Here is a 9,058-nt window from a genome sequence, read left to right on the forward strand (position 1 = left end):
AAAAGCATTGATGTCATTCATGTGTTAATTCTGGAAGAACAGGGGGAATAATAAGGAGAACAGGATCAGGCTTAGGGTGAAAAAAAAATCTTCAAATCAACTGTGGTCTCTGGAAAGAGGCACCACACATAGTCTTCAGGCCAATGTTTAAATATATAAATGCCTCGGTTTTGCTTTCTGGTGGCAAATGCATTCCTTTCAAATAAAACAGTGTTTTTCATGGCTCCCCTTCAACACACTGATTTCAGAGCAAAGGTTACAAACTGCAAATCAGCAGAACTTATTTATACACCACACAAACAGCTCAGAAAGCCACACAGAATAGCAATCCAGCCCTTAGTTCCATCCCGCATTAGAATTCCAATAACCCTCTTTGTAAAGAAAGATTAGCTTTATTTGTCAAATATACTGCAAAACTTACAGTGAAATGCATAGTTTGCGTCAAGGACCAACACAGTCCAAAGATGTCCTGGGGACTGATGTGCTACAGTGCCAACCGACCCGTGTCCTTTCAACAAACACATCTCTCTGTTCAGTGCTCCCTTGTACTTATGCATTTTCCTCTAAAATGCATATCTGCCGTCTATTTCAATTACTCTTCATAACAGCAAGTTCAGCATTCTCAACACCTTCCAGGGATAAAATGATCTCCGCTCAGAATTTTCTTGTGGCCCTCTCATGACGACAACTTCTCATTTTCTTCAAGTCCAAGGTAACAAAACTCTTTCACAATGAGGAGGGCAGCTCTCGCTTTTCTATTGTCTAAAGAACAGAGCTACGGACAGTTCAGGTTTCGAGGTTTGGAAACTTCGTTGCAAGGTTTTAGTTCCACTTCTTCCGATGTACAAGGCTAGAAGACTGTGGAAGTGTGGCTTACACAGCCACCCATGCAATTAAAGCACTCGCCAAGCCTGCAGGCTGTGGTAAATGCCCGTCATGCTCCCACTTCTGAGCCAGAAGTCCCTTTTCACAGTGAAGGACAGTTACAACCTGAGGTGCATCTTCTTCCTGTTGGCTCTCACTAGGCAAGGTCAGTAACTAGAGCGATAGCAACTTAGTGTGAAGCGCCTTTTGCACTGAAATAAAATTCAACAGCTAGCTGTGCCTGCATTGGTTAACGTATGCGGAGTGTTTCGTGGCTCTGAGGCTGTATGCGCTGGAGCTTAGAGAACTGAAAGGCCTAGACAGAGTGATCATGGAGAGGATGTTGCCTGTGGTGGCGGAGCCAGGAGGCACAGCCTCAGAACAGGGGGATATCCATTTAGAACTGAGATGACAAGGTATTTCTTTAGTCAGAGGGTGGTGAATTTGTGGAATTCATTGCCACAGATGGCTGTAAAGGCCAGGTCATTAGGTATATTTAAAGCAGATGTCAATAGGTTCTTGATTATTTATTTATTTATTGAGATTAATGTGAAATATGCCCTTCTGCCCCATTGAGTCTTGAACCGAACCCGTCTCCTTCAAGGCAGACATGGATACCAGCCACTATACTAATGTAGAATGATCACCGCTCAGGTTATGCTTTGGGCTGCATGTATAGAGGCAAGAATGTACCCTGTTTCCCAGTTCAGATGAACGGTCCTAAACACACATATCTCTCTCTCTCTCCCTACCCCTCTCCCTCCTCCTCTCCTTCCTCCATTCCCTCCTCCTCCTCTCCCTCTTCCTGTCGCTCCTCCTCCCCCCTCTCCCTCCAGATGCTGGGATCTGGCACAACACACGATCTGGAAGAACTCAATAGGTCGAGCAGCGTCTGCAGGGGGGAGAGGAACTGTTGATGATTCAAGTTAAGTCCCTGCGTCAGGACATCTCGACCAGAAAGAAGGATTTTCATTTCTGCAGCACCATTCACATGCTTGGAATATTTCAAATTTCCCACAGCCAAGCCCTTCGGCCCACAATGTTGTGCACACCTTTCAACCTAATCCAAGATCAGTCTAACACTTCCCTCCCACATCACCCTCCAGTTTTCTTTCTTCCATGTATCTATCTAAGAATCTCTTAAATGTCCCGAATGTACTTGCCTCTAGCACACCTCCGGCAGCACATTCCAGTCACCGACCCCTCTGTGTAAAATACCTACATCTGACACCCCTATACTTTCCTCCCCTCACCTTAAAAGGATGCCCTCTGGTATTAATCATTGCTGCCTTGGGGAAAAAAGGCTCTGCAATGCCTCTTATAACCTTTAGCTCCTCTCATCCTCCTTCTCTGGCTACCCACTCTATCTACAGTGTATCTTTATCATACTGAATCAAGTCATTTCTTATCCTCTTTCACTCAAAAGAGAAAAGCCCTAGTTCACTCAGTCTACCCTCATATGATATTTTCCAGGCAGCATCTTGGTAAGTCTCCTCTGCACTCTCTCTAAAGCTTTCACATCCTTCCTACAATGAGATATACTGAATTGAACACAATACTCCAAGTGTGGTCTAACCAAGGTTTTATAGAGCTGCAACGTTACCTCATGGCTCTTAAACTCAATCCCCTGACTCATGAAGGACAACGTTCTTATCTACCCTTGCTATTCCTCTTTTGCATTATTTATTGTTGTGATTTATAGTAAGTTCTTCCATGTCTTGTGCTGTACTACTGCCACAAAACAATGAATTTCATGACATACATCAGTGATAATAAAACCAATTCTGGCAAGAGGTAGGGCTTATGATGTGGAACTGGGGCTGACGTATGTGCAAGGATTGCAGGGACGGGACCGGGGGGATTGTTCTCAATGATGAATATGAGGTGGAATGCGACAATCGGTGAGAGCAGGACTGAAGGTGGGGAAAGGAGATTCCATTCACAGGATCGATAAGGGTAACAGGGTCATGGAGAAGCTGCTCTGGTTGGGACATCTTTGTTCTAATGGACCAGTTAGTTGGGCCAAAGGGCCAGTTTGTCACGAATGGTAAGCAGAAGGGTTGGACATACCTTTCACTTCCTTGCCCTTGCCTCTTGTCAGGTTTTGCTATTGGCAATGAGGGAGGTCCCCAGTTGAAAATTCAAAGTTAATTTTATAGTACATATACATCACCATATACAGCGCTGAGATTGATTTACTTGTGGGAATACTCAGCAAGCCTACAGAATAATAATTATAACAGAATCATTGAGAGGTCACCCAACTAGGGCACTCAATCAGAGTGCAGAAGACAACAAACTGTGCAAATACAAAAAGAAGAAACAATAATAATAAATAAATAAATAAACAACAAATATCAAGCAGATGGAATGAAGAGTCCTTGAAAGTTGAGCCCATTGGTTGTAGGAACATTTCAATGATGGGTTCACTAAAGATCTCTTTATGCAAGGATCCTTCCCCAGTACATTGGGGACCTGAGGTCAAATGTGTTACATACAGCAAGGCCATGCAACAGTTCACTGACTACCCAACCACCTGTCCTTCCTGTGGCTAGGAGGAGTCCGTGCACAATGTGTATATGGTGTGAGAGAGTTTGTAGCCTCTATTTGATTACCTGAAGGGGTTGCTCCTCAGGTCCTGGATACACTTCAGGCCCGTGCTCCTGATCTATAGTAATGCAGCACAAAGAAGGAGAGGTCTGCTTGGGGGATCTCCTGGTTGGTTTGGTCCTGGACCTAGCTAAACTGGCCATTCAGGAGTCCATGTGGCAGGTAGTTGGAGGCTGTGCTCTCCGCTCTGGGGTGACGTTCTGGCCTGGTTGTCCTTGGAGAAGGAGCACACAACCTATGTGTGCACAATGGTGGATTTCTGACAACAGTGGGCCCATCTCATCGGGGGCTCAAATGTGTTGTAGACAGTAATAATTTTATTTTAATTTTGAGACTGTGAATAGTTTATGAAAACCAGATTTTTTGTGTGGTGCTTTGTTAGTGAATATACTTTTGGTAAAAGGTGTAGAGGGGTGGATTCAGTGTGTAATTGTGAAAATAATTATGTGTTACCATCAGGAAGGAGATACAGGAGCCAGAAAGCACACACACACACACAACATTTTGGGAACAGCTTATTCCCCTCCATCATCAGTTTTTGAAATGGACAATGACCATTACCTCACTATTTTTGCTCTCCTTTTGCATTATTATTTGGTTTATTTTTTAATATATATTTCTTACTGTAATTTATATTTTTGCATATTGTACCACACTGCTGCCACAAAACAACAAATTTCATGGCTTACAGTATGTTACTGATAATAAACCTGATTCTGATTACAAATCAGATCCATCAATCATGAGCTATATGAAATGCAGCAGATATTTTGGATGGAGCAAGTTCAAACAAGCAATGTGAGAATGACCGAATAACCTGCTGTAGTGAAGTTAATTTAGACCATAAGAATTCGGAGCAGACTTATGTCATTCGGCCCATCGAGTCTGCTCTGCCATTCCATCATGACTGATTTATTATCGCTGTCTACCTCATTCTCTTGCCATTTGGGAATTGATTGGCAGGATATCAGGAAAAATCCTTCTGTTCTTCCTTGCGATATAACTCTACTTCCTCTACGTGACAAGGAAGACATGCTAGCAGCTATATTTCATTAGGGGTTTGAGGAGGCTTGTTATGTCATCAAAGACTCCAGCAGACGTCTACAGAAGTAGTGCAGAGAACATTCTGACTGGCTGTACCACCATCTAGTATGGAGGCACCAATGCACAGGACCGCCAACTCAACCGGCTTTGTCATGGGCACTAACCTTCCCACCATCCTGAACGTCCTCAAAAAGTGATGCTTTATGAAGGCGGCACTCGGTAAGGACAATACTCACCATCCAGGACATGCCTTCTTCTCATTACTACCATCAAGGAGGAAGTACAACAGCCTGTAGATAAACACACTCTATGTTTCAAGAGCAGCTTCTTACCCTCTGCCATCAAATTTCTGAACAGTCCATGAACCCATGAACACTTCTTCACCTTTTGCTCTCTTTCTGCACTACGTATTTATTTGTTGTATATTCTTATAGTAACTTCTAGTAATCATTTATGTATTCCACTGGACTGCTGCTGCAAAACAATAAATTTCCTGTGTCAGTGATAATAAACCTGATTCTAATTCATTGACTCAAGATCTCAGTCACAGATAGCGTTAGCCCAGGTTTTGACCTCAAAGTCTTGCAGGTAGATTTAATCCAAAACTTTTCAACACAGCCACACGGTCTAATCTGTTAAGCTATGCTATTTGACAATGGTGCATCTAACACTCACAGAGATGCAGTGTGCATTGGGTATGGAAAAGCAAGATTCCAACCAAAGTCATACACAACTCAAGGCCCAGCCCAAACCTTAGGGATCTCTCCACCCTCTCATTCCCAGACCTGCTGAAAAGATCCCGGCAAGATCACTTTTGCAATACACTTCTGATCATTCAGAAGATGTGTAGTTTGGACGGTTGATGATTGTAATGTAAATAAATCATCACTTAATTGTGATGTAAACAAACACGTAGACCTCGATCTTATTTGTGAACCAATGAGGCCAAAATTGCTGACCACAATGCACGAAGTTCGCCACACACAGCCAATCAGCAACGAGAATTCCTCCACATATCACAATTGAGTTTCCAAAATGACATCCAATCACCTGATTGATAAAAATATAAAGTCCAAGCATTTGGGTGACACACCACAGTCAACAGCATACTGACAATGTCTTGCTTGGTGACAAAATGTTTGCCAACAGGTTGCCAAAATCGGTGAACAACTCAATCCAATGCTTCTGATTGCCTGCAACTAGTTAACCAAGTAGCTTCGTGAAATCACTTTTATCATTGCCAAACCCATAATCTATCAGAAGACATTGCTAGTTTGAAAACAGAAAGGGGATCTATGTGGCTGTGGGACAATTTATCAAAAAACAAAGAATAGATTGGCTTACCATTACTTCTACAGAATGCAATCCTTTGGGATGGAGGTATATAATTTTGCTGATAATCTATGATGGGATTTATTTTTTTCGACACTTCCTCTCTATATAAATTATATATATGAATTAATAAATAGTGCAAAAAAAGGAAAATAGTGAGATAGTGTTCATGTGTTGTCCATTCAGAAATCAGATGGTGGAGGGGAAGAAGCCGTTCCTAAAACGTTGAATGTATGTTTTCAGCTTCTCCTAATTCCCTCTTGATGGTAGTAATGAGAAAAGAAGGCAAGTCCTGGGTGATCGGGGTTCTTACTGACGGCTACCATACAACATCTATGCAACCTCTGTAAATTGCAAATTCAGTGCGATTCTTACCAAATAAGATTTCTTGCGCGTCTTACAGTGGTAGCAAAGGCTGAAATAGGCAGAAAAGATGTTCTCACTGGGAATCTACCCAGACTATCAGATATTCAGCCTCTCCTCCGCGATGTCTCATAGAGTGACTGTGCCCTCTAGTGTTGAGACGCGCGGAAGAACATTACAAAGAAGGGACCGGACCGGCTTCCTTCCACTGGCTGCCCTCCATCCCTCGCTCAACTCCAGAACCAAGCCACTGCCAATATCGAGGCCTAACTATTCGACCAGAGAAGGCATCTCCCCCTCCCCAAAACTACTCCACAATCTGAAAACTCTCTCCAATACCACCGACCATTCACAACACCACCGTAAGTTTGTTCGGCCTATTCTATTCCTGCTAGCTCCATAGACATGCAACCCGGTTGGTTCCCTTTCCGCTGTTCCGGCTGTGAGTTCCGCCTCGGCGTCAATAAAGGTAAAGCATCCACTCTGATGCAATTTGGAGTTAGTCTAAGCAACCCAAAGACGATTTAAAAGTCTGGAAAAGAGTCATAATTTATTTCTTCAACTAATCATCTATTTGAAAGAAAGTGGTCTCTACAAACTATGGATGGAACTGTGGGACACTGAAGGCAAGTACTGTTAATCGGATATTTTAACCTGGTCTTTGCTGAGTGTTAAACAGGTTTAAAAGCAGGCTTTTACAGCGCCGCGGTAGCGTGTAGTAATAACTGCAGAGAGGGAGAGACAGACAGACAGACAGAGTGAGATAGGAGGGCGGCGAGGGGGAGAAGGGAGGGGGAGTGGGGTGGGAGAGAGGGAGGAGAGGGGGAAGGGGAAGAGGAGAGGAGGAGAGAGAGGGGAAGGGAAGGAAAGAGAGGGAAGGGAGAGAGAGAGAGAAAGAGGGAGGGAGAGTGAGAAAAGGGAGGGGGAGACTGCTTCCAATTTAATGTACAATAGAGAAGTTGTTCTATTTTACAGAGTCTTCCATCTGCCCCCACCCCCAGCCCTCCTGGGTTCCAACAATCAACGCTCTGTTTGATTGTGAATGTGGTCACAACCGTTGCAACTGAATTTTACTCTCCCGGGTCCGTAATTCCGTCACACATAACGGAGCGCGGAATAGACACCGGCCCGTCCCCACACTCTCACAACCATCCAGACCGATTGTAGTTGCTGTTTTTTTTAACTAATGCGTTACTAGTTCTACCTTAACACAATTCTTCGGTTCTCAATTCGCATCACACTTGTGGACTGAGAATTTCTCAACTTGTCTGAGCACACTGACCGTCTGTCTCGCACACTCACTCACTCTCCCGGCCGCTCGTTTAACGCTCCCTCTCCCCCAATCCCCGCACTCGTCTCTCTCCCCCTCTCAAATTTCGCGCACACATTGTATTTCACGCGGTATATTTTCAGAACCGTCGCGTACACTTCATTGTATTTTACACATCTCTGTTATTCCTCGCCACTTTAAGTGTCAGAGCAATCGCAAAGACGCGATCAATCCTTTCACAGAGTGGTTTTACCTGCACGCAATACACGGACAATCTCTGCTACTCTATTATTTCACTCCGTTCCCCTGCGCTACTTTGCCGCTCTTTAATGTACTACCGCGTTATGACACTGCAGTTAAGATCTAAAATTGGCGTTTAAACCTCGGTTGAATCCGGACAAACGGCGGGAGGGTCCATCAAGTTGTTACAGACTGCAGCTGATATTTCAGGGGAGAAGGAAGGGGTGCCGGAGTGGGGTAGTAATTAAAAACACTGCAATCTTAGCGTTCCGTAAGATATATCGATTCACTTCACAACCGATTCCAGATGGAATTAACGAGTAAAGCCGCGCTCCCGCAAACGATACATCCAATAGATATTTACCAGGAACATAATTAAATTTTTGAATGCGCCGACCACGTCGGTCTTCAAACCAGTCCCAACTTCCCTTTAAGAATGGTTGCAATCTGAAGAGGTGATGAAAATCTCTTTTCTGCCATAAAACACCCCAAGCATTTCAATGCGATTGAATGTGGAACCCGGGGTCCCATCGACACTGCTCTCGGTTTAGCCTGTTAAGTATTCAGAAATGGTCGCGGACTGATTAATCACGGCGTGAAATTGTAGAGAAAATAACAAGTCAATTGGCTTTTAAATACAAACATACAATCACATCGTGTTCGTGGTCCTGTTCCAGGCGGTACATCACTTGGACTGTTAGGTGTTCAGTGAGAGGTGATGGGGCAGGAGATGGTGGGGGGGGGGGGACTAGCGAGAAAGGATTTTTAAATCACCATCTAGGCACAAAACACTTTCAAAACATAGGCACGCGTTCAATATTAATAAAGACATTGCAAAATCGCTTGAGTATGACCCAGGATGCGAAGGACGCACACGAAATTGTCGAGAAAAATGCAGGCTTACCTTAGAGAGCGATCAGGTCAGTTTGTCGCTTACAGTTGGATGTATAAAGAGTCACCAGCCTCTCATTAACAACTGCACGGGATTCTCTCTCTCACTCTCTCTCTCTCTCTCTCCCTCCCCCTCTCTCTCTCTCTCTCTCTCTCTCCCCCCCCCCCTCTCTCTCTCTCTCTCTCTCTCTCTCTCTCGCCTTCTCCTCTTCCCTCTCCCTGGATGTATGCTGGAATGTGTTCACGGGAAGCAGGAGAGGCGATACATCTCTGTTGCGTGTGTATGTGTGTGTGTGTGTCTGGGTGTGTGCGTGTATGTGTGTGAGTATGTTTCCCTCGTTAAAAATCCTCCAGCAACAATTGCCTCCGTGACACACTTCAACGCAAAGGGTTGTGGAGAGAGAGGGAGGGATAGAGTGAGAGGATAGCTTGAAAAATGGGCGG

General features: G+C 44.2%; 1 protein-coding gene across 3 annotated transcripts in view; it reads right to left on the reverse strand.

Annotated features, from left to right (window-relative positions):
* The window catches only part of LOC140210734 (cadherin-11-like), a 262,075-nt gene extending 253,327 nt beyond the window's left edge, over positions 1-8,748 (reverse strand). For 2 of the 3 annotated variants that reach the window (XM_072279966.1, XM_072279964.1), the window contains exon 1: positions 8,628-8,748. The gene's annotated coding sequence lies outside the window, so the exon portion shown is untranslated. Of the gene's footprint in view, positions 1-8,087; positions 8,276-8,627 lie in introns of all 3 variants that reach the window. The other variant, XM_072279965.1, reaches the window with a different exon arrangement.
* Positions 8,749-9,058: the final 310 nt, after the last annotated feature.

Source organism: Mobula birostris, chromosome 15 (assembly GCF_030028105.1).
Source record: "Mobula birostris isolate sMobBir1 chromosome 15, sMobBir1.hap1, whole genome shotgun sequence".
Classification (NCBI taxonomy): Eukaryota; Metazoa; Chordata; class Chondrichthyes; order Myliobatiformes; family Myliobatidae; genus Mobula; species Mobula birostris.